The 22,375-nt window shown below is 39.0% G+C and overlaps 1 protein-coding gene across 4 annotated transcripts in view; it reads left to right on the top strand.

Moving 5' to 3' along the window:
• LOC136290773 (poly(rC)-binding protein 3-like) overlaps window positions 1-22,375 on the top strand; it is a 498,211-nt gene that overhangs the window by 323,246 nt on the left and 152,590 nt on the right. For 3 of the 4 annotated variants that reach the window (XM_066185098.1, XM_066185096.1, XM_066185105.1), the window contains one exon: window positions 3,425-3,510. The exons of the other annotated variant lie outside the window; for it this stretch is intronic. The gene's annotated coding sequence lies outside the window, so the exon portion shown is untranslated. The remainder of the gene's footprint in view (window positions 1-3,424; window positions 3,511-22,375) is intronic. 4 annotated transcript variants of the gene reach the window in all.

The following is a 22,375-nucleotide window of genomic DNA, read 5'->3' as shown; positions in this document are numbered from 1 at the left end:
GAGGCATCAGCCATCCCATGGTGGAAGTTGCAAGACCTTCACTAGTAGCATAAGAGTCTCAGGGCAGAGTCTCTAATAGATCTGCTTCAGATGAAGAGAAAATGGACACAGAGTTCAAGCAACCTTGCTTATTCACTAAAACAATGGCATTTTATCTCCACAATAAACAGAAAGTTGACAATTCCACACGTTCTATGTCTGTGTGTTTGTCTGGAAAAATCTCTATGTCTCCCATCATGAGACACATGAAACAGTTAAGATGAAGACCACTAACTGCACAAGAAAGACCACTTCATTCTTTTTTGAGGGGAGAAAATTCAGTATCGTTTCTTATTTCCATAAAATGAGAGTTTTGTTTACCAATCTCTTTAGTCTTTAGTAGCAGTTGGATGCTTGGATGCCAGACCTGAGGATCCTCAGAAAATCCTAGCCTAAAGCCTCCCTGCCTGAGTAGACTGCACTATTTGAAGTTGAAATGGTACATAAGCCCCTTTGTAGATATGTTTATAGGATTCTAAAATCATATATTTGCACTAATGCTCTCTAACATCAGTATGTTGCAAGAGCTGACTAAGAATTCAGAAAAGGAGCAAAATTAATGAGAAGAATTGCAACAGCTGTATTTAAACCAGACCAAAGGACAACCTCCCTTGGCATCACCCAACAGCGCTCTGTAATGCTTCTTAACCAGAAGGTTTGTACAGTGCAGCTTTGGGTAAAACACAGACTAGTACTGGTCAATGTTTCTTTTACCACTACAGGGCCTTGGTTTTTGAAGCCCACACGTTTGTGGCTTCCCACCACATCCTGTGGCAATAAGTTCCACCCTTTAATTATGATCCTTGTGGAAAGCATCCTTTTGTGTGTTTCATGTTTTAAACTTGCTAACTGCTCATTTTATTGTGACTGCTTCCTTTGCTAATAAATAAAGTGAAAACCATTCTTTATTCACTTTCTCAGTACTGTTCATGATTGTCCTGGCTCTCTGTCACAGTCCTTTTCCTCATTTGTCTCTCTTCCATATGAAAATCCTAAATCCTTTCTTTTTTCTCTCCTAGTACAGAAACCATTAAATACCTTTGATCATCCTGTCACCCTTTTCTTTATCCTTCTATTGCTATCCTGTCATTTTTGAGATGAGATGACTGGAACTGTATTCAATAATCAAAATGTTAGGTGAGCAATGGGTTTCTTTGGCAGCATTATCGTCTTTCTTCTGCTGTTGTCTGTTCTATTTCTAGTATTTCCTAATATACTGCTTTATTTTTCTTGACAGTTGATGAGGATTTAGGTGACATTTTCATAAGGCTGTCTCCAAGCTCTCTTTCCCAACTCGTAGTTAATTTCACTGTGTGTTTATAGATTTCCCGGGGTACAGGTAGGAGAGCTTAGTCATTTGGCCTTGAAAACACAGCTAAATTACAAGAGAGGTTGGGCTGTAAGTGGGAGATTGTTGATAGAATTTTAGACTTGCTCAGTTCTACTGGCAACTTTTATTCTTCTAGGTTTTGTTATATCAGAGGTTTCTCTCATGTATGTGTGGCAGTGTGAATGTTAACCACAGATCTCACCTTTTTAGTGGGTTGTTGTTTATTTTAACAGGACATTCATTCTGACGGAAAACTCATTCAGGAAAAGAGTTCCTTCAGTGTCTTTTAGAGAGGGTTTTGCTAATTTTACCACTGTAAGGCATATCCTGACCAAAACCAAGGGAATCCAAACAAATGCATAATCCTCTGCAGTACTGACTCGATGGAGATTTTATCCCATAGCCTTCAATATCAGGTAGAGATGCGTAGCACTTCTATCTTTTTCATAGCTGAAATGTGCTATTAGTATCAGAATGATTGCTAAAATGGAATTCTGGGGCTTAATGAAATCTGGAATTAAGTAAATCACTTTAGGACTGTAAAAACTGCTGCAAAAGAACTTTAAATAGTTGCTTCTAAAAGAGTGCTGACAGATTATATTGCTGCAAGTTGATCAGTCTCATCTCTAACTTTAAAAAAATTGCTTTGTTATATTTCAATGATTGCTGTCAAAAATTCCTTAATGGGCCAAAGATACCTCAGTGTCATATCAAAAATAAAGATCTTTTTTTAAATGAGGTTTTCAGCTGTCTCCTTTCATGGAGTGGGAGTCATTTGACTTTTTCCTTGCTACCATAAGCTTTTGTTTTCAAATTTATGGCTGAATTACCGTACAGAAGGTAGAGATCTATGAAGTTTTCCTGTTAATGCAGTTTTCTCTGAGTAACATTTCTGCTCCTTACTAATTCTGTTTATCCCACGTGTTATAGGCAGAGTTTTATTAGTCTGGATTTTATATCTCCATTTCAGTCTAAGTCCTGGGGATCTTGGAAAGATTGACAATGGAAACATTATTTCACAACTGTGTTGGGCTGACTTCGGCCAGCAGCCAGGCGCCCATCCATCTACTCTCTCACTTCCTCTTCTCAGCAGAACACAGGGAGAAAATATGATAGAAAATCTTACAAATTGGAATAAAGACAAGAAGATAATTCACTGATTGCCATCATAGGCAAAAAAACCCCAGACACAACTTGGGGAAAATTAATTTAATTTTTTGCCAATTAAAAATAGCGTAGGAAAGTGAGAAACAAAGAGACATTATACTCACTTTCCCTCTAACACTTCTTTTTCATCAGCTCAACTCCACTTCTTAATTCCCAACTCCCCTAATGCCTTCCACTCCGGCCTGCATAGATGAAAGCACTCATCCCAGTCTTTCAGTTTCATTTTGATTTGGAGAGTCAAGAGAGCTTCTTGATACAGTCAACTCCCCTGTCTGTTAAGGACAATTGGAAATTACAAAGCTAGACTTTAATGTAGAATAATGTTTGAGTACCAAGGGATAGTCTCAGCTACTAGACAACAAATCAGGAGGCCAAATACATTAACTAGTCCAAAAAATAGCAGTGAACTCTTAGTCATTTGTTTGAAAGACATTTAAGGACATGATTTTCTGTGCTTGTTCTGGAAAGTCATTTACTCCAGTATATTGTTTTTTAAAGAAAGGAGTCAGACTTCTTTTATTTTCACTGTGTTCTGTCAACCATAAGAGCTTGGAAATGTAGGTATGCAAGATACTAATTTATATAATTACTCCTCTCATTGTTCTGACTCTGTGTGCACTCCAGGAAGTTTGATCTGAGCAGTTCAACTTCTGGAAGCCCACAAAATCCCTACAGATCTGGGGGGGTGGAGGAATTAAAAACATATTTTATGAATTAATAACCTCATAAAATGGGAAAGCAATCTATTTTGGACAAGGTTTGGTTTAGTATTTTATTTTATGAATTAATAACCTCATAAAATGGGAAAGCAATCTATTTTGGACAAGGTTTGGTTTAGTATTTCATAGGTGACAAAATTACTAAATCCTTGATTCTTTTCCTTTTCAGAGCATACTCAACACTTTTAGATATCTTGAGACTGCAAAAGCTGACCACCAACAGCAGGTTTTTAAATATCACTGCTCTTCTGACAAGTAAGATTCTCAGATTTTTTTTTTCCTCTCTAGTATTCCTGACTTGTATTTTATTCTTGTATTTATTATATGGACTATTGCGTTCATTTTCTGGGCCAAGTAAACATGAGTAAAAATTGAATAGTATGGAACTGCTCTTAAATTTCCCCGCTAGACTGAAACCTATCAATATTACAGATAGAGCTGAGATAAAACACTGCCTCATCTAATTATCCCAACTTGTAGAGCCAATGGAACTGCAGTCATATCTCTGTGTTTTGCGAAACCTTTCTCCCAGTAAATATTTTTTGGATCAAAAAACTAAATTATTTAGATCTTTGTATGTTCTTGCTGGACTTAGGGAAAGGAAGCTCAAAGAATTTGGAAGCTGCTGGAAATAAATGTGTCTGAGGATAGCCTCTGCAGTTAGAGGAAAGAGTGTTAGAAGAACTGGGAAGGATTGGGAAAAGCAGAGAGGAAAAAAATATTTGCATTGGAATGAGGAGGAAGATGATCCTTAAGAGGAATAGAAAAGGAAGTTCCTTTCTGTTCAGGACTTGCTGAGGGAGAACTTCAGACCTTACTAAAATTTTAGTTTTCCTGTGCATAAAGTTTAACTTTCATAAGAGCCTGCATTTTAAAACATAAAGTTAATCTAAACAATGAAGTTCACTTATCCTGACTTCTTAAGTGAGAGATCTTATATATCCAGAGACTGCTGCTCCAAAATACCAGTGGAGTTTCTCATAGCTCTACTAAATTTCATCTTTCTGGTTTCATAAAATCACTGTAAATACTATGTTATTTACTACTTCTTGGAATATATTTCAGTTATTTCACTTCAGTGTATCCAGTAGATTTTATGAAATGCAGTGCCTGGTTACAGGTTGGTTCAGTTTTGATAATCATGTTTTGTTACTCTGCATATTTCTGAGATAAAGAAGAGAAGACATTGAATTTAGTTTATACGGTATCAAAAATTTCATGACCTTGTACATTGTAATAAAGCATGTTTAGCTACCAGCAGTCTCCGAAACAAAAGTCTTCTGATGTATTACTTGTTATAAATGAAGAAAAAGTGATGTAAAGAATATGCACTATTTAATTACGGCCCATGGGAATAAAAATCTTTGGATTTATATTTATAAAAACAGCTTCCTTTTTTCTTATTGCTTGTTTGGTTGCTTTTCAGGCGTTTTAGTTATAAACCAAGCTTTTGAGTCTTATTTGGGGTCTTAAAGAATCCCAGGGTCATGGCTTTTATTTCTCTGTACCCAGGAAGCAGAAGTAGTGAATATACCACGAGTTACTGAGTGATCCACCTGTCTGCACTTCTGGGTGGTTCGCTTTCCTATTTAGGCCAGAACATGTCAGAGATGTGGATAACAATACAAGCTTCCCAATCTACTTAAGCAACCATTCAGTTGTACTTTGCTAAGAGGACAGACAGGCTAGAGCCAGCAGCTTCCATTCTTGGATTTGTCTGTGAGATGCAGTTTTGAAGCTCTGTCCTGTTTACCATGAAAAGCAGACTGTAAGGAAGATGAGGCTGTTTGACACAATGAATCCAAGCTGAATAATTGAATTACTGAATCTCTGTGGCATTAAGCATGTCAGGACTGTGCACGAAACTGATTTATTGGTTCATCAATCCAGGAAATAAATAATAAATTGTGAGTCGATGTAAATGGAGAAAACGGAGGGTTTAGTTTTGAGATGAAGCAGGGGGGATAAGTTCCAAGGAAGAGGCTCCATTTCTGCTTAGACAAATCAATTTCTTTTCATTAACAACATTGTGTTTTGAGGCAAATGCTACAAAAGCAAAGAAGGATAGGCATATACCCACAGGTGAAGTAGTAGTCATCCTATCTCCTTTTACTTTGTAGAATAGCATTGTAATAGTCACAGGGTAAATCCCCTCTTCTACTAAATAATATTGGAACACAAATCCCTCTCCTCTGATCACAGTACCTATCAGCTTCCTTGGTTCTACAGTATCACCAGCAAAGTATTTATTAGAGTTTACTTCAAACTATTCAGTGTTCTCATAAAACATTATCCCTACACAATGTCAATGGAGCATATGCTAAATGAAAATATCACAGAAAATACTTGGCAAGAGGAGTAATAATTGAGGGAGAGTTTTGGCCAAAGATTTCAGCAAGGTTCACAATTAGATGTTTTCAGTATTTTGCAGACAACCTGGAAGCCAACAGAATATCCCTGTCAGTGAAATTTGCTAATGATACCAACAGTCCGGACCACTTGCTCTATCAAGCAACCTGGGTTGCTTGGTAACCTCAGCCCATCTATGTATAGCAACATACTGAATTTAGGGGTGAAGAATACTAGCTTCATCGAGAGAGAAAAAGTGTTCTCAGAGGTCCTAATCTTTGAGGGAAATATTTCAGGAATCAGAGCAGATAAGCAACTTCATTGAAAAACATTGATAACTTAGAACAGAGGTTGTTGCTTTAGTTGTGAGTCTGACTTTGATGAGACTGATACCAGAAGGCTGTATTGTGGTGCCTCTGCTTTAAGAAAGAGTGCTGTAAAAAACATAGAGGGTCAGAAGAAATTATCACTGTGTCTTTTTTCTGTGCATTACTTTGTAATTAGTTTTCTGGGAAAGGGTTTGTTCCCCTCAGTTGGTATTTTTAAATTACTCTGGCTTTCTGCCAAAGTGTAGCAGTAAATAATATGGTGGTTGACATCACTAGTTTGATAATCTAGACTGGGAAGTACAGTATTACCCCAAAAAAATGGGTGACCTCCTTTTACATCATCTTCTCTCTGCTTACTGTATTGTTGACTGGCAGCATAATTCCTGTAGTCAAAATAATGATGGGAGAAAAGTCTTTGATCACTATAATCAGTCCTGTTCCACTGCTGTGAGAATATCATACTACAGATTATTTTGACTGCTACTTTCTTTACATTAGGTACTTATATTAGTAAAAGTGGACCTATATTAGTAACATTTAGAGAATTACACAAAAGTTCCTGATACATTTATTCAGATTCTTGATATTTGCTTTTTGTTTTCTTAGAAACCAATGAATGGCATTTCACATTTTTATCTTTATTTATTCATTACATATATTTACGTGATTTATGAGTCAAATTAGCCATTCTTTGTACTGAGTAAACAGATCAGTGTGTTTTTTCTGTACCCTGCAAGATTTTAAAACTAGCAGATTTCAGTCCCTGCCATGGAGCTTTTCCAGACAGTAGAAAGTAAGATTTTCTGCTTTTATCAGCTCTCAAGAGATAGTTCTGCATGAACTAGATATTGCATAAAGCTAACCTGAATAAAGTGAAGAAAATACCTTCTGTGAATATGCAGACAAAGCTACAGATATCAACCCTGGACTAAACACTTCTGTCAGAGACTGTTTTCTCCAGTCACTTAAACTCTCCCAGCTCAGTGGTTTGATGGTCAGCAAAAATTTACCAACAGACACATGATACTTGAATACTGCATGTTAGTTAATGTAAATCGAATTTAAGAAGTTTGGCAGTACATTGTTAAAAATTCATTTTTAATTTTAAATTCTCAGGTTTGAAATGAAAGGATAATTTAAAATAAAAATATACATTTAAATTGAAAAAATGCACCTTTCAAAAAAATACAAACAGCAGTTTCAGCAAAATCCATTCTTGCATTAGAAAAATATATGTGACTTCCTATGCAGACTGCCTGCAGAACAGTGGAAAATGAAGCAAGTAGCTCTGCTTGGCATGGCTATTTGGAAACCCTTGAGGTGTTAAAGAAGTGAGATAGTGGCTTGCCTAAGGTAACGACTTTGTTAAACTTAGATGTTGATTTGTTTATTTAATAAGCATAACAAAAAGGCAAAATACTAAATGAATTCTCTTAGAGAAAATAAACAGAATTATTCTCGTAAAGAAAACCAATATTATTTCTTATTTAGGGAATTTCAGAACCAGATTAAATGGACACTGAGATATAAAGGGAACATATATTTTTTGTTTCAGCTTTCAAAGACAAGATAGCATCCAAGCAAATATATTTGAGTTCCACTTGGTAGTTATACAATATGAAGAAAAAAGAAGCTAAATGTGTATTTGATCTTTCTGTTTTCCTAGAAATGCAGCTTGAGTCTTAGGTCAACCTTCAGCTCCCTAATGTGAAATTCTGTTCAAATTAGTGTAATGGATTTACTTTCAGATTTTTTTTTCTCAGATTTCTAGCAGAATTTCTGCAGTAGAAGCCAAATGGTACCAAATTCTTTGTTGTAGAAAAAGGCATGGAAAATTCAGAGGAGTGTAAAAAGACTATAAATAAAAAACATTAGCCTCTGCCCCAACAATTGTCTAGAAACAAGTGCAATTATGTAGGCAAATGGTGCTGATCACAATCTTCTTTCCCCACACTGTGGCAATTGCTCGGCATAGAGCAACGCTCAATAGATAGATGTGCTTTTGACATCAGCAGGATGGAATATGCTTGCCCACAGTGAGATAGAGCAGTCATTGACTGGGCTGACATCTATAACAAATAAAGATCTTGGCTCAACAGGAGATGTTGAGCACCTGTGACATTTGTCTTTGCTAATTCAGATTTTTGCAGTTGAGTGCAAGAGTGAATATGAAGGGTCATAGTCACCTGGTTGGGGGGACAGGGTGAACAGCAGAGGGAATGTCTGAACGAGGAAATCAGTTTTAGGGAGCCTCTAATCAGTCAAGAAATGCCAGGGGCACCAGACACAAAAAAAAAGATTTCAAATTGTATTGAGGGATTACCTGTTCCCTCAAGATTTTGTGCTGGAGCAGGCATTGCCTGTCTTTGCCGCCTGATTCTGAACCTACAAGCAGCACCTTCACTCCCTGCAGTAGTAGACGCTCTTTGCAACCCTCACTTCCTCCCTGTGTCTTGGCCCCAGGCCTGATCCTGATCCCTCAAGGGGACCCTTTGAGGGGAGGGAACCCTTGTGTAATTCCCACTTTCAGGGGACACTCTGCTGGGATGTTTGTGGCAACAAGAGGAGTTAAGTGGGCAGGTCCTGCTGGGGTATTGGGTGCCATAGTCACTGCTCTTATCCTCATGGAATCTAATTCCTTGAAAATCCCATGAACACAGGTCTGTCTAACTTCTGGCATCATCTCACACTCTTCCAGCTAACACAGAGGAGGAGTATTTGGAGGGCAAGGCCTTGAGGGGTTCTGGTTCTTTTGGGGGTTGAGTGAGCCTTCCAACATGTCTAGTTTCTTTATGTGGCCAAAAGCAACTGTTCTTCAGAACAGTTAGTCTTTGGCTAAGTGCCTAAACATAGGCAGGACCACTGTGAACTTCAGTCCTCATTCCTGTAAGTGAATGTATTGGTTTAGATAGACAGGTATCTGCCAGGGAAGATTGTAGTCTCCCTTGGAATGTAAGCCCCTCCCCCCCTTTTCCAAATTATTATAAATTTGCAATTAAAAGGCTGTCAGGCAAAGATTTTGGGAATAGGTATAGCAGTTCTTTACTAGGGCTATAAAAATACAAATGTAGTACAGAAGAATAAGCAAGCAAACAAACAGACAAGAAATCCTAGAAAAACCTGACAGAGTCAGAAATACAACCTGACGCCCTGTTGGTCAGGGTGTTGGAAGCTGTCCAAAGTAAGCCCTTCTGGAGTGGCAGATGGGGTTTTTTTGGAGTAGAGATGGTCCTGTCAAAAAAGGGCTCAGTAATGGTGAGATGGGTCTGGTCTTCCTCCAGGAATCCGGTGGAAAGTTGCAAAACTGGTGACACTTGTGGCTCTTTTTATCTAGGTGAAGATGGTTTGGCTCCTCCTCCCCAGGTAGAGCATCTTCAAATGGTATGATGTAATGTGTCATGTCATTGGTGAGCTTTAATGGTCCATTAACAGAAGATATCCCCATGGGGGTAGTGGAAAAATGAACAGAGATAAGCAACACTGCTCCACCCAGTATCAATAGAGGGAATAGAATAACTTTTTTTTTTTGGTTACAAAACCCAAGAGAGTGAAGAGTGGCCTCAGCTCCTCACAGTGCACAGGCAGGCTGCTGCTCTGCTCCTGCTCTCCAGCGGGCAGAGGCTGCTCAGCCTTCCAGATTTGGGCTCTCACAGCCTTGCTCCTGTGGGCACAAATCATGGATGACCCAGCAGCAGCCCTTCCAGTGAGCACAGGATTCTGGGCTGAAAGGGTCTGCAGGGTCAGCATGCCTGGCCCAGCCCTTTGGCTGGAGAACAGTGCTGCAGTACTCACAACATTAAAAATAGAAGAAATCTGTGTCGCTGCAGCTGGGATCCCTGGGGCTACGGAGTATGTCTGTGACACCCTGCCCACAGCAGCTCCTCCTGGGACTCTGGCAAAGGGCTGCAAATTCCTGACAGACAAAAGAAATTGGGGCAAAGAGTGAGTGTTTGACATCTTTTTAAGCAGGAGTGCCACATTTGAAGTATGATTCCCCCATTCTGATAAGGCGTGGCAGGTTCAGTCCAGCTTAAGAGCAGTTTGGCTAAATGTAGTTCTGTGTAACTCAACATGCATAGTATTTTTGTGTTGTAGTAGCAATAACCAGTTAAAAGATAACACCTATTAGGCAGATACAGACACATTATTTGCCTATCTTGTCAGGGTAGAAATGAGCAAAAAGCCAGAAATATGGTTCATTAGGAAGGAACTAAGCCATATAATTATCCTAAGAAAATTGTCTTTGTCTTTTTTTTTTTTCCTAATGTTCTTACTATTCACCAAGATTTATATATTGAATAGAAGAGCAGAGCATCTGTCTTCTGGTCTATCAAATTCATCATGCTTGGGGAACAGAGGGAGGAGAAAAGGAAAAGAAAATATGTGAGTGTGATAGTATGAATTATTTTATGCTGCCATATGGAGTTCAACTGTTGGTTTTTTTTTAAGAAAAGCAGAATTTCAATGCTGTTTATTTTATAATAGAAACTTTCCTTTTCTTCAAACTTCTACTTCCAGAAGTGTCTTATTCAGTGTATTCAATCCTAGCTGAAAGGTCACTGTTGTCCTGCAAGAGAGACCTCCCTCCCTTTCCCATCATTCCTGGATGCTGTGAATAGGGCTCTGTTTCTCTGAGACAGATCCATCAGTGGGAAGGTGCACTGGGAGCAGCTGAGTATTGTCCTCCACTCCTGGAGGTTAAGTGCGTTACCCCTGGATGCTGCAGAAATTGTGGGAGGAGAGGGATGGGCAATCCCACCAGTCCTACTGGCTCTGACCCTACAGTACTCAGCATCCTGACCACCCTTCCACTGCACTGTGCTGTTAATTTAAATTAATTCAGTCTCTTCGATAGATAGTTCCCTAGATAAGTAATCTTTAGTTTTATACTAAATTTCTTGGTCTAGGCATTTAACATTTGTGTTTGAATACACATTATTCTTTGTGTAATCCTAACTTTGACAAGGCATTGATGAAGTAACACGTCTTGCAACATGAAGTAGTCAAAGGACTGCTCATTCCAACCAAATTCTGACATTTCTAATCACAGGAATTACTACTTTTTTTTTTTTCTTATGGTGGCATTCAGTAGGAGTTCTTATGGGGTGAAACTCAAGTCAATGTGAATGATGCTCTGGGTTTTTTTCTCTGATACTGGGAGATGAAGGCTGTTTCAGGAAAGCTGTTGCTGTTCTAGCTGTGCCATGAAGAAATAAGAGACTAATTAACCAGTGTGAAATGGAGACAGGACTCTGCTTGGTGATTTCATTGGTTTGTGATCAGAGACCTTTGGCCGCACTGGATGGTTTCAGTCAGAGTAGAACAAAGAGCAGCAAGCCCAACACTAGAGGAGGATTTGAGCTCTAGGAGGAAAGCACAGTCTCAGACCCCCTGGCAGACACGTTTATGGAGAGATGGTCTGTACTGCAAGAAATGGCTGTGAGGGCATAAAGGGACTTTTTTCTGCTTGTATTTTCATACTTCCTAAATTAAACTGTGCCTATGTGCCTTTACAAGCATCTCTCTCTCTCTCTTCACTTGCTTATAAAAACTCAGACCAGCTCCAAGTTCCTGCTGTTAATAGGAAACAGTAAAGATGTTTGAAGAAAAGGTAAAAGCTCAGAGGGAATAGGGTATAAACAGCACAGAAGAAATCCTTAGAGAGTCTGCCTGCTAGTGCTTGGCATGCTTTTACTCAGTGTCTGCAAAAGGAGATTTGGTGCAAAGCTGAAAACACTGAAGAGATAGAGCAGAGGGTGCACATGTAACATCAGGGAACTCCTGTCAAAATTAGAAGAGTCTCTGAGGAAAAAGGCATAAGAATAGATAAATACTGTTTTGCAAAACAGCTACATCAGTTTAATGGTAGCCTTTCAAAACATCTAACCTCAAATAGACAAGGAGCCTCAGAGGCTTTAGACTGATGATTTGAAACTATGATAAGGTTGCAAACAATCTGTTAATTTTGGTTTAACTGTAGTAATTTTTATCCTTAATTATTGGCAATATTTTCCATGTATTGCCACAGAAAAGGACAGACTGGAGACTCCTCAAACATGACTCTTGTAAGGCGGTGAGAGTGTATCACATATCAAAATGACCAGAAAGGGACTCGATCAGTCCCCAGCAAATTAAGAATGTGTATTCACTATGCTTGTAATAATGATAGTATGTTTTATAACATTACATTTAAGCAATTGTTATTTCAGTCTTATAGAGCAAAGAGTGCAATCACTGAGATTTAACTCTTCAATAGTGGATTTAATTGACACTGCATGAAGAATATTCACAGTCCTTCAATATTTGGTACTGTCTCTCCCCTTATTCTTCATGATTGATATAAATTAAACTAGCTCCCTGCTTTGTGCACAGAATTATTGATGAAAATATGTCTTTCTTCATCAAATTATTAGCTAAATCATCCTTTTATTTACAAGCAGCACTGTGTCCCTGTGCCCTAAATCTTGCTGTTTGAAAGAGTGGGAGGGGAAGCAATTTAATTAAGTAAACTTTATTGACACACTGGAGCTGTTGTTTAATAGCATGGCTCCTTGGAGTGTAGTGCAGGTAAATTGAATGAATGCCACAGAATATCACTTCCCTGCATTGCATATTTCAAACCTCTGCCAGGCAGTTTGGGATGAGCAGCCAATCAGGAAAAAGGTTCTTCCAGCCTTACTGGTGTGGCTGGCATTTCCCGTTATGCTCCGAACGAGGTGCAGAGTATTTCCCATGCGTTCCTCGCAGTGTATTGAGAGGGATAACTCTGGGACTTTTTGTTGTGCTCAGCTGCTGCATTTGGAAGGCAAATTGTGGATTGGCTCTTCAGCCATGTATCCAAAAATGCCTTTTTATGAAGGAGGAAAACTAGCGTGTGAGTCTGAATGAAAGTGCTGTGAGTAAACTATCTAATATTAAAACCTCAATATACTCATTCTGCATGAGAAATCAGACTCTAGAAGGATAAGAGATATTTGCTGGAGCTGTGCTTTTCATTAAGTACTTGGGAATAAAAAGAAAAATCGCAAAACTTTTTGTTTAACAGTTTTTTGATAAAACAAAAGCTGCAAAGGCTTCCATTATGTATATTCATATACAATTGTGCCTGATACTGTTTCAGTTACTGTTTCTGTTGTTAAAATCTTTGTGCTAATGTCTTACTGGTATATAAAATGAGTACAACTGCTCCTCTGCAGCTGACTGGAACACACACGCTTTTCTGCACTGTTCTTCAACACTGCCCACTGCATGATAAAAGACAGTATCTCAGTCTGTTGCACCTGCACTTTCAATCACTTCTTTTAAAAGTCTAGCCAGATATGTAGTTCTGCAATATAACAGCAACTTCTTACAGCTTTTAACCCTTAAAGAATTTAATTTTCCTTGATTAAGGCTGAGACCGAAAGACACAGTTTTACAGTTTTGCTTGAAGACTTAAATACAGCCACTCAGCTGGTTTATGTTTCACTCTGGAAAACAAAAATAGGTAGAACTGTAATTACAAATTAAACTTTTCTCATACTCATACAATTCAGTGTTTGAAAAGGGCTTTGTGTATTTTTTATCTAAAAACAGTTTTTTCTTTACTTCAAATGCTCTTTTAATTTTAAATGCCTGTGAAATGACAGAGCTGGGTTGTAGGAGAGGGATGCTGTACTTTCTGGTGTGCACCAGAGTAATTTAGAGACACAGGCAAGTTTCAAGCATGTAAATCCTTCTTCAGGTCGGACTTGTTCATTTTCTAACAATCACATTTAAAGAGTTGCAGTGATTTTTGCCCCTATGGCAGGCTGATGATGAGACTGACTGTCCTTTAGAATGTCATTTCTCATGGCACACAAGCATATTTGGGGGTGGATGGTCCTTGGGGCAATCATTTTCAATTCCTCTCCTGACCTTTATGCCCTAATATGCCACCGACAGCCTCAGAAGTGCTGCCAGGTGCTTTTAATATAGAAACCCAAGCTGTGGTGCAGCCTAACAAAACTCCAGATACTCAGAATCTGGCCCTCTGCTCTGAGCTCTGGCCCATGATGTGAAGTCCAGAAGGTTAAACTCTTTTTGATTCTTCAGTGTTAGATTAACATGGCTTTTGACTGGCACTGCGTGTTTGTGTGTTTGCAGAAAATGATGATGTCTTGCATGAGTAACCCTGAGTAATTTACTAGCTGATATTCTTCAGTGCTCTATTACTTTACTTTCATTAAATGTGTGCTTTGGCAACCATTGCTTGAAGTCCACATTCTATGTTTGTGCAGAAAACTACACATAGCATAACATTCTATGCTAATAATTGTGTCTGAAATAAAAATATTCTGAAAACCTTATTGTGTATCTAATAGAATGAGAAGAAAATGTATTTCCATGATGCCGCTCCCAAGTTCCTTCCAAGTGCAACAGACAAATCACAGTGAATCATAAGTGACTGTTTTCCTGTGTAAGAATGCATATTATATTTTTAGGTGAAGTTCTTTAAAGGTGTTAAAATACAAACACATTGTAAATGCCTTCATTTTAGTTTTACTTGATTACAGTTTTAAAGGACTATTAAATCAAGATTTCTAATATTACTTATTTAGTATGTTTAATTTTTAACTTAAAATTATTTAATATAGGTGTATATTAGTACTAATATAATTCATATCGTCTCATTGATGGTTCTGGGTGGGGCACAGAACTCATGCTTGAAGCTATTTTAGACCTCTCTGTGTATATTTTTTGGTGGGAAAATTCAGCTTAAGCATCTCCCACTCCTCTCCACAGCCTTCCACCTATGTCTGCCACTTTCCTTCCCGTCGTGCTGGCATAGTTTTTTGTAGGACTGAACTCTGAACTGGGTTAGTAACCTTGGAAGATTACCCATCTCCTTGCTTTTTCTCAAGATCCTTTATAAGGCAGAGCAATGTGCTCATCTGGTTTGCAGTGTAGCCTCCAAATCATTTCTCCTGTGCAACTGAACAAGCATCATGGGGAAGTGAGCTGACTCAGTTCAGGCAGGCCAGGAATAAGTGCCCATCAAACTGCCACTGGATTTTAAGACATGCCATTTTCTTGATGCTTTAGCCTGTAAACTCTACACAGATACACTTAAGTAACAGTAATGCTGTTTTTTCTGAACTAAATCTTTGCTGAAAACTTTTGCCAGTACAGAAACAACATTTAGGGTTAGATTTAGTTTTTGAAATTTGAAGATTTTTACAAGTTTGGAGATTTTTAATGCCAAAAACTAGGGAAAAGCTTATGTCAGTGCATTTATACCACCGATGAGGGTCATTTGTTGATCTTAGAATTGGGTACAAGAAATTTATACTTTCTATACTTAAAAGAGTTTGCTGATTTACTAGCTGGTTTTCAGTTTGGTTGTTTTTGGGTTTCTTTCAGGTACAGCGTATATCAAGTGGATAGAAGTAACATAGTGTAACTTTTTCCCCCAGATACTGAAAGAAGTTTTTCCTGTGACTGGTCTTTTCCACACCTAAGGGACTGAGGCAGAGATTTTACAGCTGCAGAGGGATGGCATTTTCTATGTTCCAGCTGTTCTGCCTAAAGAAGTTCCTGCTTTCTTCTGTCACTACTACCCAGAAGCTGGCAGTGCTGCCCCTCTGGTTTTGCTGGTGGAGCAGCTTGCATTGCTGCTCCTTAGCCTGAAACCTGTTAACTCAGCCAAGCCAGTTCAGATCCACAGTTCACACTGCTTAAAATAAACTGGCTCGTTTTGCCTTGAGCATTTTAGAGAGTGTTCATACAAACCCCTCTGTTGGCACAGCTGTGGGGCAGGGTGTGAAAAACAGGGAGAAGTAATGTTGTCAAACCAGTGATAAGTTTGCTAGTCCCTAAGTCTGAACCACTTTAAACACAAGAGAAGGCGACAGAAGTAGCTTGGGTGTGTCCAGCAGCCTTGCATTCAAGTGTGATGCTGAGCATGCAGTGATAGGTAAACCCGTATGCAAATATTTTTGTTCGCACTGATATTTAAACACTCATTCACGGCTTCCTCCCTTCTTAAGACTAGAGCTGGCTTATGCCTTCATTTTGAGGTTGGTTTTCTTTACTTCACATTAATTGATTGTTCATTTATTTTAGTAAGTAGAGATCAATGATGATGTGTTGAACTGCTGCTACACAGCAGACAAAACTTTGATTTAGACTACAATGTCATCTCTAAGTCAACCAGTTAAAAACATTAGAGTTGATTAGGAGGTGCTCTCAGCAGCTCATGGAGCTTAACCTGGCAGCAGACAGCTAATGCTCCATAATCCCAGCTATGGAAAGGCCTAAGGAATTTGAAGAGTTCAGTTTGGTAATTTACTAGGAAATCCCCGATCATTCCTCCAGAAGAAAAATTAAGTATATGGAGAAGATAACATGTCCTGGACACCTCAGGAGGAACCCAGATGCTGAACAGGATTGATTAGTTTCTTTGATCTCAGTCAGAAGCCTGTTGTTGCGATATCTAAGTGGATTGTCTCCCTTATTGTCTCCCATGAAAGGATGGCAGCACCAGTGTCACAACAAGAAGATCCATGTTCTGCTGCAAGGTGTATCATCAGCAAAATTGCTGTTTAAATTCTTGACCGGTAGATGACAATAACCTTTACGAGTAGAATTAACAGAAGAAGCAGGAGAAGAAATATAGTTTCTCAGCTTGGAAGTATCATATGAGAATTAATTAAACCCAGTGGATTTAAATAAGGGAGGTTAAATAAAATCATTGAGAGGAACCTTGTTCCCTTGCATAAATGCAGTGTAGTGTCTCAAAAACCCTGTCTACAGGAGAAAAGAAAACATCACAGGCAAGAAACCTTATGAAAAAGTCCAGAAAGTTGAAGGGAACTCTGTAGTACACTGGCAGTGGAGGTATTCTGATTCAAGAAACTACTTGAAAAGCACATCCGTCAAGTCAGACATGGTATTTTAAAGACTTTTATTGAAGTACAAAAAGCTGGCAATACCCAACATCATAATTTCTGCCAGAGAATAGGAATTAAATAGTCATTTCAGTATTTTATTTTATGATCATCATTAACTGTCTTCTGTACCCAGGTTATTAGATATCCGTTAGCTGCCTTCTGCATCCACAGAATCAGAATCAATTAGGTTGGAAAAGATTCTGAGATCATTGAGTTCAAGCTCTGATTGAACACCACCGTGTCAACCAGGCCAAGGCACTGAGGTCTGCATCCAGTCTTTCCTTAAACACTTTTAGGGACACTGACTCCCCCACCTCCCTGGGCAGTACATTCCAATCTTTAATCACCCTCTCTGTGAAGAAAAGGTAATTGGACATGAAGGGAGCTGCTGGGTTGTTCTTAAAACCTATCCCATTCCTTGAGGAAAGGCTGAGAGAATGAGCTGGGCGAAGAAAGTCATATTCAGATGGCCTAATTTCCATGTAAATCCATGTGTCAGATGTTACCTAAAGTTTTAAAGTCCATTAAGAGGAAATAATTAGACGCAGAAACTAATGTCCTTATATAGGCCCTGTGACAATGGCTGATAGCTGGTACATAAAGAATAATATCTAAATGCAAGTAAGCATCACTCAGCCACCTTCCTCTTGGACTAGTTTATTTATGGAAGACATGGGAAATGTAGGAATTTCAGTGGTGCCACTTTAGCACAGCAAATTCACAGCTTTATTTGTGTTCTAGATTACCAGTCACAGTCATGGTGCTCTGACTGAAAACACAAAATATCTTGTTGATCTGTGTGTGCTAATAGACTTTCTGTGTTGCAGAATAGGAATATAATCTTGAATAATTTTGCTCTCATAATGTGTATAATTTCTACTCTAAGTAACTACTCAGTCTTTTAGGAATAATTATTGATATTTTTAAAGATGCAGGTTGTAAGTGATACTTGGGAGTTGTAATTTTTTATTGAAAAACGAGTCTACTGAAATACCTAGCCAAAAGTACATTTCCATGTGGAGTTGGAAGCAGTCGCCATAATTCTAGTTAAGTAAGAGGTTGCCTACATACGAGTCTATTTAATGTGTTTTACATCTAAGAATAAGCAAAAAGAAAAATCTAATGTTCTCTCGCTAGAATCTCTGCTTTTTATTTCAGATTCCACTCTATGGCTCCATTGTGGCAGAAAAGAGATGCTTTTATACCTATGATATAATTGTATTCTGAAGCCCCAGGCCTTGCCCAGTAGAACTAGTTCTGATGAGTAGCTTTAATAATTTAAAAGCAAATCTAGCACTGGCAGAGGAGGGGGAAAACACCTTTTGTGAAGTTTGACCCCACATACGCATGCAGCAGTCTGGAATAGTTTCAGTCTTGCTCAGCCCCACTGTTTACCAGGGAGCTGCAGTCGTGCATGTCACTTACAGGACATGTTCTTGGCTAGGACAGTGCTGTAGGTTATGGGACAATCAAAATAATGGTGGCCCTTTGCTTCGGGGGCACCTGCTGAGTAGAAATTACTGTAGACTGTGTTTAGATCCCATTTAATCATAAAATAATAGAATATGCTGGGTTGAATGGTACCCATCAAGATCATCAAGTCCCATGCCTGGCCCTACACAGGACACCCTAAGAATCCCACCATGTGTGATTCTTGCATGGCAAAGATTTTCCCTACATGAAGTACTGGAAAATATAAAAGCTGCTGTTTTTCATCCTTGTGTATATGCTCCATCAAAAGGAACAGCATATATAGGAGTCTGGATGGGATAAAAAGGAGAAGCAGGGAATGACTGGCAGTGTTATGTAGAAGTAGCTTAGCAGAGACTATGGGAAGAGAGAAGATGAACAGGAGGGAGAGCAACTATGTGAGTAGCAAAGAGGAGAAAAGAGATCAACAGACTGGGAGAAGGAAAACATGCAATGATAGAAGGGCCAGAAAACTGTTAATGGAAAAATGAGAACAGAGAAGAAAGAGAGATGGCACGTTTTGTGATTTAATGTAAGACCTGATGTGCCAGGTACTCAGAAGTATTTTTAATCTAAATAAGGCAACTGAGTCATCTTCTTAACCTGAATTCTGTAAGCATTCCCTTATGACCAGATGAATGTATGTGTCATCTCATAATGTGATTATAACAGAAGATGCAAGCAAAGCAGGTTTGAACCCAATATCTGTAGCATATAGAGATAGCTCTTAGGAAAGTTGGGAACAGATGTTCAGTGAACATACTCAACTTTTAAAGCAGAATGCTTGAGAAAGCTGCTTTTTTGTTTGAAATACTACTTAAAGATCAGCGCGCACACACAGACACACACACAGACACACAGAGCCAGTTTTACTTTCCCACTCAAAGAGGGAGAACTGATAGCTTTGTCCATGGGGTTGAGTCACATCTCATCTCAAGGAGCTATGCAGATCTTGATCTTGTAATAATTTTTTAGCCATAAAAGATACTTTGCCTACTCACCTTAAAAGCAGCTGGGTGCTGCACTGATATTATTCAGCCAATTTTTCTGCAGAGAAAAAAAAATAAATTCCTGCCAATGAGCAAAAAGAACTTAAGGCAACATCCATTTACATGTGTTCATTTAACATGGCTTTATGAGACACTGTACAATATTGCAGCTTGCTGCTTCTCAGTAACATTTCATATCTCATTTATATTGTAGGGTTGAATTTGATTTCTCTATCTGCTACCCTCTTCCTGCACCCATGTGTGACATTTGACTGCATTGCTTTGGCGAAAATTACCAAAGTAATTTCAGTAATACAGTCCTTAATGGCACTCTCAGATTTAAGGTGAGATATTTTTATATAACTTAAAGAAGAAAATGTTATAGAAACTGAAATTGTGACAAAGTTTCTTACAGGTTTCCTTACTTTAAGGCATACATGTTGCAGGGTTTGTTTTTCATGCAAGAAATACTGTGAGAAGTATAGGCACAGATTAGTTCAAATCATTTTATTCATCAGCTATGTGTGGAAACACAGGATACTGAGAGAGCCATCAGTAGGCTAAGAGATTATTTAAAGTGATACTGCCAAATTCTCAAGTGCCACTTCAGTATGTTAGTGGATTAGTGTTTAATCATTACTTTAAAATGTGTTGCAGATTCCAAAGTGGTCTGCTTTACAAGGGGAGCATTTTGAAAAACTAAAAATGTGAGGGCTAAATAAGAATGCTGCCTAGATGCTGTACAGGTTGTAGGAGAGTTCAGAATCTGAACTGAGAGCTGGTTCCCTCCTTTCTGTGACCAATAAGGTTTGTGTGCCTGTGTGATACAACAATATGTAGTGAACTATAATGTCTGGGAAACTAAAGTCACAAATTAATGACTACTGTGATTTTAAAGTCCATTGATCTTTCTCCCTAACCAAGATGGGGATGGCAGTGTGAGTTATTACCAATGCAACATTTACTGGAAAAAAGCAGTGCTAGGGGAAGTTAAAATTAGAGCCGTCTTCAGTTTTTGCAATATTAAAATATAGATGAATATAGATGATGAATCACAGTCAATGCAGATAAAGCCCTTCCCTTCATAATGCTGATGTAGGATGGGAGCAAACACTTTCCATTCAAATATCCTGTTGGATGCCTGTATCCTATCCGACAGGCAGTAATCAGGGCAAAGCACTTCTGAAATTAATTCCTATAATACTGAGGGGTTTAATGAAAATCCAGATGACAAATTGTCTTTGTTGTTCTGTTCACCGTTTTCTCTCTCGTATCCTAGGTTAATTACAGGGCGTTTTAAGAGAAGCTTTTTGAGTATACTATACATGTTGAAGGAAAAGTAAAATGCTGTCATTTTCTGGAACTTGCCCAGACTCTCACAAACACATATGAATTTAATTCCGATAGTATTTTAATCTGAGGGTTCATCATTTATAGTTTTACCTGTCAAACACTCATTTAACTTCTCTTAGCATAACAGGTGGGAGCAAAAACCAGTATTCTCCCTCTTCCTTGTCTTTTGTAAATAAAATGAAAGAAGTAGTAATTGCACATCTCACAACCCCATTTAGCACTAAAAACCATGATTACAGAATGTTTAAATTAGGCACTGCTGTGAGTTGCAAAGCAGGAAGACAAGGTTGCTGAAAAGTGAAACAGCTGTTGATAGGCAGCAAGCAAAATTCATGGGATGCTGAGTTGGGAGGGGTTCTTTGTAATCTCTCTTGATTTTGTTTTCCAGCTATATTGTCAGACTTAGTCCTGGATCATTATTTAACAATTAGTATTTAAAAATATAAATAATATAAATTATTTATAGTCAATAAGCATTAAGCATCTCTACTCCATTACTTTTCATTTCACCTTAGTGAATGAACACAATCAAGTGACTATGGCTCCTTGAAATGTTCAGTTGCACCTAAATTGACTTTGATAGAGAAAAAAGTTTAATTTTTTTTACACTATTTTTCTGAGAATCTTTTCTCTGAAATGAACAAGGACTTTGAGCAAAACCTTAGCGTTTTCAGAATGATAACAGCAAATGAAAATAGAGGGTTCAACAGCTCATTCTGGGAACTATTCAGCAGGTTCCCATGGGAGACTGTCAGGAAGGGAAGGGGAAGGGGAAGGGGAAGGGGAAGGGGAAGGGGAAGGGGAAGGGGAAGGGGAAGGGGAAGGGGAAGGGGAAGGGGAAGGGGAAGGGGAAGGGGAAGGGGAAGGGGAAGGGGAAGGGGAAGGGGAGGGAGAAAGGGAAGGGGAAGGAAACCCTGAGAGGATGCTGCTCTCCGAAGACAACCTCCCCAGACCTGGGCCCAGCCCACAGCCCAGGCAGTCACACAAGCACAACAGACAGGCAGGGAGCTCCGGCTTCTCTACAGCACAAAAGGCAGCAGAGACCAAAGGGGGCTACTCAGGACCACAGCGTTGTCAGTCATGTAGGCAGGGAATCAGGGAAGTCAAAACTCGGCCGGATTCGAAATTGGTGAGGAATGGAAATGGCAACAAGATGAATTTCTAGATGCAGAATCAAAAGAAGGTCTAAGGAAGATGAGGGGCTATGAAGCAAGGCAGCAGACTTGAAGCACACAAAAAAGGCTGAGCAACTCAGCATCTTCCCCTTGGTCTTTTGTGGCCAGTTCTGTCCCTGTATCTCCCACACAGAACCTGGGAGTATCACATTAGTGACCAAGTAAGCAAACTGGACACACACAAGTACATGGGACAAGAGAGAATGTATCCAAGGGTGTGAAGAGAAGTAGCTAAGGTCATTGCAAGGACTGCTTTGTATCTTCTTCAAAAGGTCCCTAGGAATCAGGAGAGGATCCTGAAGGCTGGCAAGTGTTACATGTATATGGGCATGAAGGCAGATCTGGGGAGCTATTTGCTGATAGAGCTCCCTTCAGTCTCCACAAGGATTTTGGAGAAAACCCTTGTGAAAGCCATGTGCAGTCACATGGAGGACAAGAAGGTGATATGGAACAGCATGGATTCACAAACCACAAATTGTGGCTGAACAGTCTGAGTGCTTGATCTGAGGAGATGGCTGGCATGATGGATGAAAGAAGAGATTATT

The sequence above is a fragment of the Chamaea fasciata genome, unplaced genomic scaffold (assembly GCF_029207755.1).
Source record: "Chamaea fasciata isolate MVZ Bird 193981 ecotype frontalis unplaced genomic scaffold, bChaFas1.0.hap1 SCAF_1, whole genome shotgun sequence".
NCBI lineage: Eukaryota > Metazoa > Chordata > Aves > Passeriformes > Sylviidae > Chamaea > Chamaea fasciata.
The sequence above is the reverse complement of the archived record's forward strand: the minus strand, read 5'-3'. Positions and strand labels throughout refer to the sequence as shown.